Genomic DNA, 17,617 nt, shown 5'->3' with positions numbered 1-17,617 from the left:
TCCGAAATCATAAGTATCACAGGCAAGAAAACCCCACCCCCACCCCACTTTTTCGACCATTGACATCAATCAAATGATCAACATGTCCAGCAACACAGAACACAAATGCAAAGCAGAAGGGTGTCCCCCTCCCCCCATACATTACAACAAATTGCATACACCCAGATGAGATATAACAAATCCATCACCTGCGACATGCACTTCACTTTCCTTCCCCCTCCCCTTCTTCTCCCCACCTCTACCCCTTCCCCTTCTCGCCTGGCTGAGGAGCTCCTCAGGTGGTGCCTCATTGTGGGGATGAAAGCAGAGGCGGTGGTTGCACGGGTAAGGGAGAGGGGTGGTGCCGAGTTGGGAACATTCTCGGATCCAGAAGCAGGATCTTGATCCTCACTGCCTCTCATCTGTCGTTGGCAGTTGTGGTGCAGAAACTAGGGGTGGAGTGCCGTGCTCCGGGACCACTGGGAGGCCTGTGCCAGCAGTGTTCCTGGCTACTGCCTCCAGGGTCTCCACCATCCGCGGAATGTACTCAGTCATGGTGCCGGAGATGCTGACCAGCTTTCGGGATATGCTCCCCAATGCATTGAGGATCTGGTCACCTATGTCTACAGTTCTCTTGGACAATTTTACCATCTCTCCGCTCTCATCTGGTGCTCATGGACCAGACCTGCTGCGTCCAAGAAACCTCCGCGGGGTTGGCGCCATTCTGGGGACAAATGTGGTATCCTGTGGCGAGATGCTTGGGCCCGGTACCTCCAGTGTGGAGGCAGGAATGGCTGGAGGAGCACTAGATGGCCTTGGGATGGAATGCCATCTGGAACCTGGTGATGCAGATTCCTCAAAGTCGGTGCTCTCATCCACAGAGAACAGACCCAGTGGAATGAGGGACGAGAATTGGATTTCCTCAGCAGCAGAAGTAGGATCATCCGCCGAGTCCGGCTCCGTGCTCCCACATTCCGGCCTTTGTGTTCTTGGGACGTGCTGCTGGCTGAGCTGCAAAACAAAAATGAGGTTATTAAAGGAGCAGGGGGAGCTAGGGTCACAAGGTGAGTCCAGCGCTACACCAGGTAAAAGTGAAACACCTCACATCTGATGATAGTCACTCATGACTCTTACAAATCAAATTATATAAATACATAAGTACATGTAAATAAATATAATGCTTACTCTTGCGGATCCCACAAGGTCGTTCCATCGCTTGCGGCATTGGTTGCCCTCACGCACCTCTTTGGTCGCCGACGAAACCACCTCTGCTATCTCGGCTCATATCTTCTGGTAGGCCTTTGGGGTGGGCTTCCCATGCCCTCCCTGGGTCAAATCACCCCAGCGCGACTTGACCTCCTGCAGGAGAGAGGCATTTGCCTCGTCCGAGAACCTCCTCGCTCTTTTACGCCCTCCAATGTGCTCCTTTGCCAGCTCACTGCTCTCGCCAGCATCAGTCTCCACAGTGTGCTGTGTCACTTCCTCCTCTTTCTCAATTATAGGCATCAAATTTGGGAAAATATCTGGCTGGTAACAGCTAACTTTTTTTCCCAATTTGCGATAAAGCTCGAAACTCTCCCTCCTTCCTCCCAAAGCAGCCACACCACACCCACACACGCCTTCACTCCCTCTCAGCTCCCTCTCTCTCTGTCTCCTCTTCTGTGTATGTAATGATATCCCTTGCCCTCCTGAATCGTTGCTAAGGACGGCGACACTTTACGGCAGAAGAGAGATTTAACACTAACACCCATTTCATATCGCTCGCGGTAACACCCAATTTTAAAAATGGAGACTAGGGGCTTTGAGAATGGGTGACAAGCCGGTGATCTGAAAACCCACCTTTACCGCCCATGCCGGAAATAATGCCCATTTTTGGACGATCTGCACAAAAGTGTAAAATCTAGACCACGGACTTTTACTTTCGTGACCAGTCTGCCATGTGAGACCTTATCAAAAGCGTTGCTAAAATCCATATGCACTGCATCATATGCACTACCCTCATCATATGCACTACTCTCATCAACCATCATCAATCCTCCTTGTTACCTCCTCAAGAAATTCAATTAAGTTAGTCAGACACGACCTTCCCTTAACAAATCCATGCTGACTGTCCTTGATTAATCCTTGTCTTTCTGATTGAAAATTTATCCTGTCCTTCAGAATTTTTTCCAATACTTTTCCCACCACCGAGTTTAGGCTGATTGGCCTGTAATTACTCGGTCTATCCCTTTCTCCTTTTTTAAACAAAGTTACAACATTAGCAGTCCTTCAGTCCTCCGGTTCCACACCTGAAGCCAGAGAGCACTCGGAAATGATGGTCAGAGCCTCTGCTTTTTCCTCTTTTGCTTTTCTTAACAACCTTGGATACATTTCATCTGGGCCTAGGGATTTAAACACTTTCAAAGCTGCTCAGCCCTTTATTACTTCCACTCTCACTATGTTTATTGCATCTAATATTTCACACTCCTGCTTCCTGATTGCAATGTCTGCATCGCCCCTCTCTTTTGTGAAATCAGATGCAGAATATTCATTAAGAACCATACCACATCTTCCACATCCACTCACAGATTACCTTTATGGTGTCTAATAGGCCCTACTATTTATTTATTTATCCTCTTGCTCTTAATGTATTTACAAGAACTGCCTCAGAGCTGCCTCAGGGAGCTGTGGAAGCTGGGACATTGAATAAATTTAAGACAGAAATAGACAGTTTCTTAAACGATAAGGAGATAAGGGGTTTTGGGGAGTGGTCGGGGAAGTGGAGCTGAGTCCATGATTGGATCAGCCATGATCGCATTAAATGGCGGAGCAGGCTCGAGGGACCCTATGGCCTACTCCTGTTCCTATTTCTTATGTTCTTATGTTCTTATAAATCATCTTTGGATTTTCCTTGATTTTACTTCTCAAAATGTTTTCATGCTCTCTCTTTGCTTTCCTAATTTCCTTCTTAATTGCACCCCTGCAGTTTCTATACTCCTCTAGACTTTCTGCAGTATTGAGCTAGGAGTTAAATTAAAAATTAGGACATCAAAGGTAGTAATCTCAGAATTGTGACCAGTGTCACATGCTCGTGAGAGTAGAAATAGCAGGATAGTGAAGATGAATACATGGCTTGAGGAATGGTGCAAGACAGAGGGATTCAAACTCCTGGGATATTGGAACCGGTTCTGGGGGAGGTGGGACCAGTATAAACCAGTCTGCACCTGGGCAGCACTGGAATCGATGTCCGAGGCGGAGTGTTTGCTAGTGCTGTTGGGGAGGATTTAAACTAATAGGGCAAGGGAATGGGAACCTATGCAGGAAGACAGAGGGAAGTAAAATGGGGTCAGAAGCAAAAGATAGAAAGGAGAAAAGTAAAAGTGGAGGGCAGAAAAGTCAAAGGCAAAAATCAAAAAGTGCCACATTGCAACATAATTCTAAATGGACAAAGAGTGTTAAAAAGCAAGCCTGAAGGCTCTGTATCTCAATGCAAGGAGCATTCATAATAAGGTGGATGAATTAACTGCGCAGATAGCTGTTAACGGATATAATGTAATATGGATTACGGAGACATGGCTGCAGGGTGATCAAGGCTGGGAACTCAACATCCAAGGGTATTCAATATTCAGGAAAGATAGAGTGAAAGGAAAAGGAGGTGGGGTAACATTGCTGGTTAAAGAGGAGATTAACGCAACAGTAAGGAAGGACATTAGCGTGGATGAGGTGGAATCTGTATGGGTAGAGCTGCGGAACACCAAATGGCGGAAAACATTAGTAGGAGTTGTGTACAGACCACAGTGAGGTTAGGGATGGCATCAAACAGGAAATTACGGATGCGTGCAATAAGGGTACAGATTGGGCTGAACAAACTGGTAGCAATATGGTGGAGGAGGATTTCCTGGAGTATATAAGGGATGGTTTTCTAGACCAATATGTCGAGGAACCAACTAGAGAGCTGGCCATCCTAGACTGGGTGTTGTGTAATGAGAGAGGATTAATTAGCAATCTTGTTGTGTGAGGCCCCTTGGGGAAGAGCGACCATAATATGGTAGAATTCTTCATTAAGCTGGAGAGTGACACAGTTAATTCAGAGACTAGAGTCCTGGACTTAAAGAAAGGTAACATCGATGGTATGAGACGTGAATTAGCTAGGATAGACTGGTGAATGATATTTAAAGGGTTGATGGTGTATAGGCAATGGCAGAAATTTAAAGATCACATGGATGAACTTCAACAATTGTACATCGCTGTCTGGTGTAAAAATAAAACGGGGAAGGTGGCTCAACCATCGCTTACAAGGGAAATTAGAGATGGTGTTAAATCCAAGGAAAAGGCCTTTAAATTGGCCAAAAAAAGCATCAAATCTGAGAACTGGGAGAAATTTAGAATTCAGCAGAGGAGGACAAAGGGTTTAATTAGGAGGGGGAAAATAGAATATGAGAGTAAGCTTGTAGCGAACATAAAAACTGACTGCAAAAGCTTCTACAGATACATGAAGAGAAAAAAATTAGTGAAGACAAATGTAGGTCCCTTACAGTCAGATTCAGGTGAATTTATAATGGGGAACAAAGAAATGGCAGACCAATTGAACAAATACTTTGCTTCTGTCTTCACTACAGAAGACACAAATAAACCTTCCGGAAATACTAGGGGACCGAGGGTCTAGCAAGAAGGAGGAAATAACGGAAATCCTTATTAGTCAGCAAATTGTGTTAGGAAAATTGATGGGATTGAAGGCCAATAAATCTCCAGGACCTGATAGTCTGCATCCCAGAGTACTTAAGGAAGTGGCCCTCAAAATAGTGGATGCATTGGTGGTCATTTTCCAACATTCTCTAGATTCTGGATCAATTCCTATGGACTGGAGGGTAGCTAATGTGACCCCACTTTTTAAAAAAGAAGCGAGAGAGAATTCAGGGAATTTTAGACTGGTCAGCCTGACATTGGTGGTGGGGATAAAGTTGGAATCAATTATTAAAAATGTAATAGCAGCACATTTGGAAAGCAGTGACAGGATCAGTCCAAGTCAGCATGGATTTATGAAAGATAAATCATTCTTGACAAATCTTCCAGAATTTTTTGAGGATGTAATTGGTAGAGTGGACAAGGGGGAGCCAGTGGATGTGGTGTATTAAGACTTTCAAAAGGCATTTGACAAGGTCCCACACGAGAGATTAGTGTGTAAAATGAATGCACATGGTATTGGGGGTAATGTACTGATGTGGATAGAGAACTGATTGGCAGACAGGAAGCAAAGAGTAGGAATAAACGGGTCCTTTTCAGAATGGCAGGCAGTGACTAGTGGGGTACCGCAGGGTTCAGTGCTGGGACCTCAGCTATTTACAATATACATTAATGATTTAGACGAAGGAAATTAATGTAATATCTCCAAGTTTGCAGATGACATTAAGCTGAGTGGCAATGTGAGCTGTGAGGAGGATGCTAAGAGGTTGCAGGGTGACTTGGACAGGTTAGGTGAGTGGGCAAATACTTGGCAGATGCGGTATAATGTAAATAAATGTGAGGTTATCCAGGTTTCTGGTAAAAATAGGAAGGCAGATTATTTTCTGAATGGTGACAGATTAATAAAAGGGGTGGTGCAACGAGACCTGGGTGTCATGGTACATCAGTCATTGAAAATTGGCATACAGATACAGCATGCGGTGAAGAAGGCAAATGGCATGTTGGCCTTCATAGCCAGAGGATTTGAGTATAGGAGCAGGGAGGTCTTACTACAGTTGTACAGGGCCTTGGTGAGGCCACACCTTGAATATTGTGTACAGATTTGGTCTCCGAATCTGAGTAAGGACAATCTTGCTATTGAGGGACTGCAGCGATGGTTCACCAGACTGACATGTGAAGAAAAACTGGATCGACTTGGCTTATATTCAATGGAGTTTAGAAGAATGAGAGGGGATCTCATAGAAACATATAATATTCTGACGGGTTGGACAGTTGAGGTGCAGGAAGAATGTTTCCCATGTTGGGGAAGTCCAGAACCAGGGGTCACAGTCTAAGGATAAGGGGTAAGTCATTTGGGACTGAGATGAGGTAAAACTTCTTCACTCAGAGAATTGTGAACCTGTGGAATTCTCTACCACAGAAAGTTGTTGAGGCCAGTTCGTTAGACATATTCAAAAGGGAGTTAGATGTGGCCCTTACGGCTAAAGGGATCAAGGGGTATGGAGAGAAAGCAGGAATGGGGTACTGAAGTTGCATGATCAGCCATGATCATATTGAATGGTGGTGCAGGTCGAAGGGCCGAATGGCCTACTCCTGCACCTATTTTCTATGCTTCTATGTTTCCATCCCTTGGTATCTGTCTAAAGCCTCCCTTTTTTTCTTTATGCTACCTTGTACGTCCCTTGACGTCCAATCTTTCCACATTATCTGGCTGTGAGTTTCCCAGTGCGTGTTTTGACACCCTTCCAGATAAGCCTACAGCTTGGCTCCCTTTGTGTCTCTTTTGGCATCCTCCAAAGAGCCCATTGTGGCACTTGTCACTGCCTCCTTACGAATAGCAACCCCAAATACCCCATCCTACTCTCTCGCTGACCTTCCCCCCCAACTTGTGGCTTACCTTTCCTACCGCCATCCCGCCCTACTCACCCGTCCCAATGCTGACCCTATGGATTCTGCCCATGGGCATCTCCACATTTCCCAACAGAATGTCTGTTCATTTGTGAACACGGCCCTTGCCATCCATGAGCTTATCGTGGATGATTGCATCAACATCATTGTCCGACAGAATCGTGGCTGAGGAGTGATGACACTCTAAATGAACCTACCCGCCTGGCTATACCTTACACCAATTACCCCACCCAAACCACCGCGGTGGTGGTGTGGCCCTTATCTCTAAATCACAGCTTGGTCTGCCCCCAACTCCTCTGGCACCTTTTCCTGCTTTGAACATTTTTCTTTTTCTACCCCTCGCACCTCTCATTTAAAATTCTCATTCTGTACCACCCATCCAAGTACCATTAAAGTTTTCTCACCGAGATATCTTCACTGCTTGCCTCTCTGAGGCTCTGCACCAAGCGACTTTTCATTCTCGGTGATTTCAACATTCATCTCAACTCACCATGCACTCTCTCCTGAGTTCACTGCTCTCCTATCTGCCTTTACTCTCTCCCTCCATACTTACTCCCCTACCCATATTCACAGCCACCCCCTTGACTTTGCCATCTCACGTTGCGATGTGCCTCCCATCATGTCAATCATAGTTAAGGCCATTTCTGATCACAGTCGCATGAGGAGCAGACTTTGGCGGGGCCAAAACCCAGAGGAGGTCTGCCAAAAGTGTCTGACAAATCACAGCAGGGAAGTGAGCAACCTGCAACCTGCACCTTGTAGAAGCACTCAAAAAAGAAAAAAGACACAATAGTAGATGCACAAGGGTAAGTATATGAAAGTATCAAAAATGTTAGTGTTAAGTTTCAGATATTTATAACACATAAATGTTTTTCTCTGCACCACTTTTGGGTCTTGTCCATTTTTGCCTCAAAACTTGGAAGTATTTTGTCACTTGAAGTGAACAGTGAGACATTACTTAACCCCGAGCACTGGGGGTTTGGGTGAGAGGGTGTAGGGATGTTTTATGGTGTTTTGGAGGCTGGGGGAAACTTGGTACAGCATTTGACAAGGTGCCACATAAAAGGTTACTGCACAAGATAAAAGTTCACGGGGTTGGGGGTAATATATTAGCATAGATAGAGGATTGGCTAACTAACAGAAAACACAGAGTCGGAATAAATAGTTCATTCTCTGGTTGACAACCAGTAACTAGTGGGGTGCCGCAGGAATAAGTACTGGGACCCCAACTGCTTACAATCTATATTAAAGACTTGGAAGAAGGGACTGAGTGTAACGTAGTCAAGTTTGCTGATGATACAAAGATGGGAGGAAAAGCATATTGGACATAAAAAATCTGCAAAAGGCAAATAGACAGGCTACGTGAGTGGGCAAAAATTTGGCAGATGGAGTATAATGTTGGAAAGTGCGAGGTCATGCACTTTGGCAGAAAAAAATCAAAGAGCAAGTTATTATTTAAAGGGAGAAAGATTGCAAAGTGCTGCAGTACAGCGGGACCTGGGGGTCCTTGTGCATGAAACACAAAAGGATAGTATGCAGGTACAGCAAGTGATCAGGAAGTCCAATGGAATCTTAGCCTTTATTGCAAAGAGGATGGAATATAAAAGCAGGGAAGTCTTGCTACAGCTATATTGGTGAGGCCACACCTGGAATACTGCGTGCATTTTTGGTTTCCATATTTACGAAAGGATATACTTGCTTTGGAGGCAGTTCAGAGAAGGTTCACTAGGTTGATTCCGGAGATGAGGAATGAGGATTGACTTATGAGGAAAGGCTGAGTAGGTTGGGCCTCTACTCATTGGAATTCAGAAGAATGAGAGGTGATCTTATCGAAACATATAAGATTATGAAGGGGCTTGACAAAGTGGATGCAGAGGAGGATGTTTCCACTGATGGGGGAGACTAGAACTAGAGGGCATGATCTTAGAATAAGGGGCCGCCCATTTAAAACTGAGATGAGGAGAAATTTCTTGCCTCAGAGTGTTGTAAATCTGTGGAATTTGCTGCCTCAGAGAGCTGTGGAAGCTGGGACATTGAATAAATTTAAGACAGAAATAGTTTCTTAAATGATAAGGGGATAAGGGGTTATGGGGAGCGGGCAGGGAGGTGGAGCTGAGTCCATGATCAGATCAGCCATGATCTTATTGAATGGCGGAGCAGGCTCGAGGGGCTGTATGGCCTACTTCTGTTCCTATTTCTTATGTTCTTATGTTCTTATGTTCTTATGTGGGAGCCAAATAGGTGCATTAGAGCAAGTTAAGTAAATCTGGCCATGGTGAGGTCATCCGAGGCCTCCTGGGATGCAATGTGCGCCACTGCTGGTGCCATCTCCCCCTCGGTTTCCTCCTCCTCGTCTTCAACCTGCCCCTCCATCTCCTCCTCTTCTTCCCCCTCTGAAGAGGCTGTGTGCTGTGTACCGTGCTCCTCATGCAGCTCCAATCATTGCTGCTGCACTATGATGTGCAGTGTACAGCAGATGATGATGATTGTGGAGATCCTGGCTAGTGTGTAGTAAGGGCTCCTTCAGATCTGTCAAGGCATCTGAAGCACATATTCAGCATGGCTATTGCTTGTTCCATGACACATCTGGTGGAGATGTAACTTTCATTATATCTCTCCTCAGCCTCAGTACTTGGCCTCCTCAAGGATGTCACGAGCCACATCTTCAGTAGATAGCCCTTGTCTCCAAGCAGCCAGCCAGTAAGTCTGTTTGGAGGTGTGAAGAATTGAGGGAGGGTGGATTGGTGCAGAATGAAAGAGTCATGGCAGCTGCCAGGGAATCTGGCGCACACATGCATTATCATCTTTTTATGGTTGTAGACGAGCTGCACATTGAGAGAGTAGCCCTTGTGGTTCACGAACACTCCTGGGTGATGAGGAGATGCCTTCATGGTCACATGTGTGCAATTGATGATGCCCTGCACCTTCAAAATCGCTTGCCCGCTCAGTAACAGTGGCAATGTTGATATAACTGGCTGACTTTGAAACATGGTCTTGGTCACCTGGGTGATGCATCTGAGGGTGGCCGACTGCGAGATTCCGCAAATATCTGCTCCAGCTCCCTGGAAAGAGCCTGAGATGAAGAAATTGAGGGCGGTGGTGACTTTAACAGCACGAGTAAGGAGTGTCCACCAGGACCTCTGGGCAGCAGGTCTTGTTCCAGCAAACTACAAATGTCTGTGACAACCTGGCACATGTTGAGGAAGCTGATCATCTGCCTGTATACCCTATACTGGGGGTATCGCCTCTGGTGTGCTGCAGTCGGGTGGTGCCCCCCTCTCTCCGGTAGAGCATCAGGTCATTGAGGAGAAGGCTTCTGTTGTGGATGCTGCTGCTGCTGGTGTTGCACCAATAACTGTTGTGACTTTTAATAGCACTTTTCATGAAGCTGAGTGTTTACAAGGAAAGTAAATACAAACTGGAAATAAGCATAACGCTGTGCTGACTTATGGGAGCAAATACTGGCAAGAAACATAAAGTTAAAATATCATTTTAAGCAAGAAAAGGACACAAGAGTTCATTACAAATTAGACGAGGTTCCTTTATCATATCGGCCTGAGTTATTGGTGCAGCATAAATTTATTTTATTTGCTCCATGTCACTTAAATAGCCTTGCATATGAATGACAGGTCTATGGGTGAGAATAGAGACACAAAGTTGTGATTTATTAGCTCGGGTAAACACCTGCAAATTAGCTGTTTAGAAATTACACATAAATAGCAGATTATCACATCTAATCAGGCTCTTTCAGGACTTCAACTTCTTTACCTTCCCATAAACCTGACTAGATATGATTCCCTGGGGGAAGCTTTCTGCAAGTAATTGCTCTGACCTGCAGTGCCCTGCTGAGCCCAACTGTTAATGGGAACTCCCCATATTTTACACAGGCATGAAGTTGCAAACAAGGCCTCTTTATCTAGGTGAGAGATTTCAGGTGCAGCCTATATGCAAATATCCACATTTGTTATTTGACTCAAAGTGAAGTCTACAGAGAAAGTTTCTGTGCAACTGTCTCACTATTCTTGTGTATTTATGATATCTTTCTTTTTATCTCTAAATTGCATTTTCCATTAGATTTTTTCACCCCAGTCCAAAGGTGACTTCTGGAGAAATGTGGGAATATGCTGGTCGGCCACATTCCTTGCAAGAAAATACAGGTAGCTGGGTTTGACTAACTCCCACTTCCAACCAGACAAGGATCAGGATATCCACACCAGCAGCTGGGCTGATGCAACGTATCCCTTTTTAGAATGGCATTTATCCTTTATATATTGGCCATAGAGCGCCTCTAATCTATATTATCCTGGGACCCAGGGAAATTAGCACAATGTGTGGGCAATGCACAGAAATAGCATTTTCACCTGATGTCAACGCCACATGCCCATATTTTATCTCAGATCTCATTTGCATCTGCTGGTCATTTTGTGGGCAGGACCTGAGACCTCCTTTTGTGCATTGTGATGATGACTCATGAAACAACAGTGGAACTACAGGCCTTTCAAAACCTGAGCATGCTTAAAGTGGCAGGTCTGTCTTTGGGTCATAGGATAGACAGTGGAGGAAATAGTCTGGCTTAAAATTTTTCAAGCATGCAATTTGCAAGGAAATATCCCAGAGTACCTCTATGGACTTATTTCTGCCAGTAGATCTCTTATAATTGGCAATGCAAAGGAGGAAGAGATGGGGAAAAGCAGGGTCAACTCAAATAGCATGTCACTAAAGAGCATGGGACATAACTGGCTGACGCCATGATTACCAATCGTGGGCTAAGGTAGTGGTGGGGGGTGGGATGCATAAGATTCTAGTATTAGAGGAATGGAGAGTGCGGGGGAGGGGTTGGTAAAGGGCTGAAGGAGGTTACACAAAGGAATAAGGTTCTTAAATTTGAATGTAGGGAATCTCTGACAATATCCGTGTTGGTTATTTTTCCACTTGATCTTTGTGTGATAACTAAAACTCAGTCTCACATCTAGTCTGCAATAACAGGAAAAAACATCTTTGTTCCAGGAACCACCAGCTCGATGCATATTAATTGACTTTCATCGACCAGAACAAAATTCATGAGGCAGATTTTGCGGTCGGCGCCCTGAGGGGAACCCTCCTTTACATAAGAACATAAGAACATAAGTATGAGGAACAGGAGTAGGCCATCTAGCCCCTTGAGCCTGCTCCGCCATTCAAAAAGATCATAGCTGATCTGGCCGTGGACTCAGCTCCACTTACCCGCCCGCTCCCCATAACCCTTTTTTCCCTTATAGGTTAAAAATCTATCTATCTGTGATTTGAATACATTCAATGAGCTAGCCTCAACTGCTTCCTTGGGCAGAGAATTCCACAGATTCACAACCCTCTGGGAGAAGAAATTCCTTCTCAACTCAGTTTTAAATTGGCTCCCCCGTATTTTGAGGCTGTGCCCCCGAGTTCTAGTCTCCCTGACCAGTGGAAACAACCTCTCTGCCTCTATCTTGTCTATCCCTTTCATTATTTTAAATGTTTCTATAAGATCACCCCTCATCCTTCTGAACTCCAATGAGTAAAGACCCAGTCTACTCAATCTATCATCATAAGGTAACCCCCTCATCTCCAGAATCAGCCTAATGATTCGTCTCTGTACCCCCTCCAAGTCTAGTATATCCTTCCTTAATAAAGGTGACCAAAACTGCATTCGTACTCCAGGTGCGGCCTCACCAATACCCTGTACAGTTGCAGCAGGACCTCCCTGCTTTTGTATTCCATCCCTCTCGCAATGAGGGCCAACATGCCATTCGCCTTCCTGATTACCTGCTGCACCTGCAAACTAACTTTTTGGGATTCATGCACAAGGATCCCCAGGTCCCTCTGCACTGCAGCATGTTGCAATTTCTCCCCATTCAAATAATATTCCCTTTTACTGTTTTTTTTTCCAAGGTGGATGACCTCACGCTTTCCGACATTGTATTCCATCTGCCAAACCTGAGCCCATTCGCTTAACCTATCTAAATCTCTTTGCAGTCTCTCTGTGTCCTCTACACAACCCGTTTTCCCACTAATCTTTGTGTCATCTGAAAATTTTGTTACACTACACTCTGTCCCCTCTTCCAGGTCATCTCTGTGTATTGTAAACAGTTGTGGTCCCAGCACCGATCCCTGTGGCACACCACTAACCACCGATTTCCAACCCGAAAAGGACACATTTATCCCGACTCTCTGCTTTCTGTTAGCCAGCCAATTCTCGATCCATGCTAATACATTTCCTCTGACTCCGCGTACCTTTATCTTCTGCAGTAACCTTTTGTGTGGCACCTTATCGAATGCCTTTTGTAAATCTAAATACACCACATCCATCGGTACACCTCTATCCACCATGTTCGTTATATCCTCAAAGGTTTCACAAAATATACTGACCAATCTTTCATTATCGTCCCCCCAGTTCTGGTATGCAACTGGTGATTTATCACCCCGGTAGCACTTCAACTGAGTCCAACAAATTTCTCAGCAGGAGGTGCAAACTTTTTCAAGGCGCTAAAAGTACCGCTTCTCCTGGATTAATTCCGCAACAGAGACACGACTGAATTTCTCCCCAAAAAGGCTGGATTTTCGGTTCTCTAATGGCCAGAGGGGGCATTAATGGGAATTTAAGAGGTTACCGACCAGGAGCGCGGCCTTTAGCGCCCCGACCGAAAATTCATTAGAAGCTCACCGTTGATACAAACCAGTAGCGCCTGGATGCTGCCGACCAGTGCGATCCTGACATCAATCCTGTTGCAACACCCATGCTTGCGTCCCGTCGAAAAATTAGGTACAGCCGCCTCATTTTGCAGCTGCCAAGAACAACAGCTAGAAAATCAGTCAGTATAGGCTTGCAGAGTCATTAACTGGTGGCTACTTAATGAGATGAGGAAATGCTTCCAGCAGACAGTGCAATGGCAGATAGACATATCAGTTGAGCTTGAGAGAAACTTATTTCTAAAACTTTAATGGGGGCATTACTTATTCACCAGCATCACATTCTACATGCTCTAGCAAGGCATCATGAAGACAGAAGGGCTGTTGGCCATGTCAGTGGCTGAAGGAGGAGAGCCCCTAGATATCAAGGCCTTACCACCATGGCTTTAACGGCAGCAACGCTCATACCGGTTGAACTTCCGAAAGGAGGTTGTTGCAGAGATATGCCATCTCCTGCAGGAAGACCTGCAGCCTCACATCGTCACCAGGACTGTGCTGCCTGTCGCAGTGAAGGTCACGGTGGAACTCACCTTCTATGCCTTCGGCTCCTTTCAGGCCGCATCAGGGGACATATGCAGCGTCTCACAGTTCTTATCATATTGGTGCATCTGGGTCATCACACAGGCGCTTTACACACACAGAATGGACATCATTACCTTCCCAATGACCAGGGAGAAACAGTATGAGTGCGCACATGGGTTTGCCAGGATAGCGGGCTTCCCGAGGGCGCAAGTAGCAATTGCATGTGGCATTGCGAGCACCATTCCAGAATGCAGAGGTTTTCAAAAACAGAAAGGCATGCCACTCACTAAATGTGCAACTGGTGTGTGACCACACGCAGCGCATCCTTGTAATTAATACTCGCTAGCCTTGAAGCCCACATATCGCCTTTATCCTGCGGGAGAGCACTGTGCCTCGACTATTTCAGCCCGCATGGCAAGGCCAAGGCTTGCTGTTTGGGGACAAGGGATACGGCCTGGATACCTGGCTAATGACCCACCTCCACAACCCCACCACAGAGCCGGAGGAACGCTACAATGAGCGCCATGCTGCCACCCACAACATCAGAGAGCAGAATATCGGGGTTCTGAAGTAGCGATTCTGATGCTTGGAATGCTCTGGAGGCAGCCTTCAATACTCCCCTCAACAGGTCTCACTATTCATTGTGTGTGCTGCATGCTGCACAACTTGGCCATCATGAGGGCCCAGGCCTTGCCAGTGGGGATTGCAGGCCCACCTCAGGAGGATCATGAGGAGGGGGAGGAGGAGGAGGAGGAGGAGGAACAGGAGCCTGTTGATGCCCTGAATTAACAGCAACACGACGAGGACCAGCAGCATTCATGGAGGAGGCAGCATGCCAATGTTACCAATGGCAGGGTATGTTCGGTGTTGGCTCATAAAGGAACGCTTCTTTTAAATGGAATGTGCTGAGGAATGCAGCTAATAACGAGTGTGTATTTTTGCATGATAATGCCACCACTCCGTTAAAAGTCAACAGTCATACACCAGAGGCAGAAGGAAATGTTCAATGTTACATTTTATTGCAAACACTTCCCTCAGACAACCCAAAAAGCCCCACCCCCTAAAGAACACACAATGGGGCACCCACCCCTTCAAAGAATACAATAGATGAGTAACATTTACAATATACGCACACAGATCGCATCCCCTCAAAGCTATAGTATAGTATTCGGCAGTCCCTCTTACTGAGGATGACCCACTTCCACACCAAAGAGGGATGAGTTTACAGATGTTTCAATAAGGGACCTGACATTCTAGGTCCTGAATTACATATTGAAGGGTGGAAGATGCCTTTGCATTGATTCTTTGAACATTGGGTTGCCTTGCACACCAGCCACCACACAGGCTTGACAGAGCTAGGTTTTGATCCAGTGGCAAGGGTTAACCAAGATGACTGGAGGCCAAGCTCTGTTGCATGGACCTAGTGTGCACACATGCTCCTACTATCCCTTAAAGAACACACAATGGACACCTGCCCCTTCATATAATACAGCAGATGAATAACATTTACAACATATTGTAATACTGCTCCACCTGGTGGATTACTGCTGCACCTAGTTGACTACTGTGGTAATGCAGCCATTGCTGTAAATACAATAAAAGGATCATATGACTAGGTCACCTGACAAGCTCTTGTAAAACCATCTTGTAAGTGTGCGTTTGTGAACTTATAGTAAGATATCACATTTGGCGATGAGGATGGGATAAACGCATTCCTTAGCTGAAATTTCTGTTGTTGGATGTTCCAGTCAACTGACAAGGTGACTTTGAGAAGTTGTTTGTTTTGCAGCTCAGCTAAAAATCAAAGGTAAATTACAAGCACACTTAGCTGAACTATCAGAGTCCAGATGGCCGCGCCTGTGAAATAATAGGGCACTTGGGTGAGTTCCAACATGACCGAGAGACTTTCAGAGTGTATGTGGAGCGGCTGGAAATGTTACCACCGCAAATATTATTATCGAAGTTCCTGATGATGAAAACCGTAACTGAGCGATTTTAGAAAGAAAACGGGCTATTTTCTTGACTGAAACAGGCCTCGGGGTGTATGTTCCAGTCAAGCCAAAGGACACCACTGAAAGAGATTCTAAGCAAGTACAGTCTTGAGCCCCTGGAAATTACTGAAAGTTATCTTTTTGGAACACAAAATCAATTCCATGACAAGAGTATCAGTGAGTACATTATAGCTTTAAAAAAGCTATCCATTCACTTTCGTTTCGGAAAATTTCAGGACGAGCATTGATTGACCACTTTATTTGTGGAATAGAAAATGAAGAAATCAGAAGAAAGTTGTTGACAACCCATAACTTGAATTTTGATTTAGCTTGTCAGACAGCTATGTCGATGGATACCGCCAACCAATATTCCCCAGAATTTCATACCATTTCCAGTTGTCAAACAACTGAGGTGAATTGCCTGTAGGTTAAAAGTAAAAGGCAGTTGGGCCCAAGATTTCAGCAACTGACCATGGTAACAACGCATTGAAGTCATGCTATCGGTGCCTGGGATAACACATTGCTCAAAGCTGTCCAAATGTGAAGGCAGAGTGTTTCTTCTGCAAAAAAATTGGGCATCTTGCGAAGGCATGTTGACTGAAGAGTAAACCAACTTTGATTGTTAGAGGTAGAAATCCCAGAGAGTATATAGCATTGAAGTAAAGCAACAGGATGAGGAGATACACGTCATCAAGGGCACAAATGTACCTAACAAAGGTTCGTGAAGTATCGTCATCCAAGTAGATGTTGCAGGAACCAAGATACCCATGGAAATCAACACTGATGCATCCATGAGCGTAGTACTGGAATCATTATATCTCAACAAGTTGAGTGATTTTCCACTGGAGAAGTTGAATATAGAGCTGCGTGGCTACACAGGAGAGCAAATCCCTGTGGTAGGACGTATCATCATACTGGTGAAATACAAGGATCAGTTTCAGAGCTTGGCTCTCTTAGTATTGGCAGGAAACAAGCCTGCCTTACTAGATAGAAATTGGTTGGGATCACTGAAGCTGGATTGGAATGCGATTTTTTATGTTGAAACAAGATTTGCATCGAGGGGTGATGTCATCAAAAAGTATCCAAAGATGTTCTGTGAAACAGGCAGTCCAATCCAAGGCTTCGAGGTGAGTGTCAGAGTACAGAAGGATGCTAGACCAGTTTACTGCAAGCCACGTCCCATACCATATACACTCAAGGAGAAAGTTGAGCAAGAACTCAAAAGACTAGAGACTGAGAACATTATCTCTAAGATAGACCTATATAATTGGGCTACACCCATTGTTGTACTAAGTCAGATGGTAAGGTAAGGTTGTGTGGTGATTATAAAGTAACAGTAAACCAGGTTCTAGAGGATAATCTACCTAATACATTGCTAAATGTCCAAGATTTGTTCACAATGTTGAAAGGTGGCCTGATCTTCTCAAAGTTAGATCTGACAAATGCCTTCTTACAATTTGAGCTAGATGAGGAGTCCAAGTCATGCTTGACTGTAAATTCTCATCCAGGCTTTTATCTGTTTAATAGGTAACCATTTGGAGTGTCTTCCGCCCCGCCATATTCCAAGTATGATGAACCAGATTTTGCAAGGCATTGAAGGGGTAGTATGTTATTGAGATGATATACTTATTTCAGCACCAAACAGGCAAATCCATAATAATATATTGAATGAAGTGCTCAAACGGCTAGAGAAGCACAGAGTATGAGTGACTTCTCACAAGTGTAAGTTATTTCAAGGCTCAGTCGAGTACTTAGGGTGCAGAGTAGACAAAGGTGGTTTACATCCAAATCCAAAGAATTGTCGTTGGACCACAAATTGGCAAGTTTTCTAATTACTTATCATAATACTC

Source organism: Pristiophorus japonicus, chromosome 5, assembly GCF_044704955.1.
Source record: "Pristiophorus japonicus isolate sPriJap1 chromosome 5, sPriJap1.hap1, whole genome shotgun sequence".
Taxonomy (NCBI): Eukaryota; Metazoa; Chordata; class Chondrichthyes; family Pristiophoridae; genus Pristiophorus; species Pristiophorus japonicus.
The sequence above is the reverse complement of the archived record's forward strand: the minus strand, read 5'-3'. Positions refer to the sequence as shown.